The sequence below is a fragment of the Elaeis guineensis genome, chromosome 7 (assembly GCF_000442705.2).
Source record: "Elaeis guineensis isolate ETL-2024a chromosome 7, EG11, whole genome shotgun sequence".
NCBI lineage: Eukaryota > Viridiplantae > Streptophyta > Magnoliopsida > Arecales > Arecaceae > Elaeis > Elaeis guineensis.
Genome location: NC_025999.2, coordinates 74,072,433 through 74,074,009, shown reverse-complemented (window position 1 = coordinate 74,074,009; position 1,577 = coordinate 74,072,433). Strand labels below are relative to the sequence as shown.

The 1,577-nt window shown below is 39.8% G+C and overlaps 1 non-coding gene across 1 annotated transcript; it reads right to left on the bottom strand.

Moving 5' to 3' along the window:
• Nucleotides 1-280: 280 nt before the first annotated feature.
• Nucleotides 281-386, bottom strand: LOC140859602 (small nucleolar RNA R71). The gene has a single exon (XR_012143142.1). It is a non-coding gene; the product is annotated as a small nucleolar RNA R71 (small nucleolar RNA).
• Between the last annotated feature and the right edge of the window lie 1,191 nt (nucleotides 387-1,577).

The window sequence follows — 1,577 nt, the reverse complement described above, 5'->3', positions numbered from 1 at the left end:
GTGGCACAATACAAAATCAAGTCCAGCATTATTCAAATACTTCCATCATTCTATGGACTGATGAATGAGGATCCGTATAAATATTTGGATGAATTTCTTGAGATATGCTCCACAGTAAAAATCCAAAACTTCTCTGATGATGCTCTCAGGTTGAAACTATTTCCTTTTTCACTTAAGGACAAAGTCAAGCATTGGTTAAACTCCCTAGATTCCATAATCATTTCAACTTGGGACCATCTTCAAAGAGAATTCCTCAAGAAATACTTTTCAATTGACAATCAAATTAGAAAAGCCATCACTAGTTTTTTCCAATTGGATGGTGAACTTTTTCATGAGACATGGGAAAGGTTAAGAGATCTTATTCGTAAATGCCCCCACCACGCTGTCCCCAAATGGCAACTTGTTCAGTGTTTCTACGATAGTCTATCGAGAAATACTGATAAATGATCGATGCATCGTGTGGTGGGACATTCATGCTAAAGAGTGAGGACGAGGCTTGGCAGCTCTTTGAAATACTTAGTGAGAACTCCCTACATCACATGTCTGCCATCTCTAGAGAACAACCCATGTCTCAACAGAAAAGAGGTGGAACCTATCAGATTGGAAATGTTATGGATATCCACAATAAGGTAGATGAGTTGTCCCAAAAATTAGACCGTCTTTTGAATACCGGACACTCTTCGATTCTACCTAATCCAGTGCAAGATGTTTGTGCATTGTGTGCAAGCCCGACTCATTTTGTTAGTGAATATCCAATCGCACCTCAATTTTCTGAATTTGTGTATGAGCAGGTCCAGCAAGCTCAAGCCCAACAAGCTCGTAGATCAGGAAATGATCCATATTCGAACACTTATAACCCCGACTGGAGAAACCACCCAAATTTTTTTTAGAGATCACAGCCAGTGGTTGGCCCTGTTATACCTAGACCAAATTATCAGGACCCGACATATAGGCATGGACCATACCACCAGTTTCAAAATACTCCTCAACCATCTATCATTGGTCACAGCTTAGCTTTTGAGGATAAAGTTCTAAAAGTGCTAGAACGATTAGAAGTCAACACCCAAACCCTTAACTCCCACATGCAATCCATTGCTAAGCTAGAGACCTAAATAGGTCAACTAGCAACCGCAGTTAGTAGGAGAGAAGGAGAAAAATTATCTAGCCAATCTGAGAGCAATCCGAGAGGATAATTCATGGTTGAGAGCTCCAATACTTTAAATACCTTTTCTGAATATGCCAAATCAATCATGACTCTCAATAGTGGGAAGGTCATTGAACACGCGAGTAAAATTAATGAGACCGACCCTAGACCTCTGACTAAGCCTAAATCACCTAAGAGCAAGGAGGACACAAAAGTAGAAAAAGGACCAACTATACCAGAATCACCTTACTTGCCTAAAGCCCCATTTTTGAGTGCCCTAAAAGCCCCCACTCTTATGGATAAGAAAGGAGAAAGACTTGATGAGATGTTGGAATTATTTAAGCAAGTCCAAATTAATCTTCCCCTTCTAGATGTAATCAAACAGGTCTCAGCTTATGCAAAATTTTTGAAGAAATTGTGCACCCAAAAATGT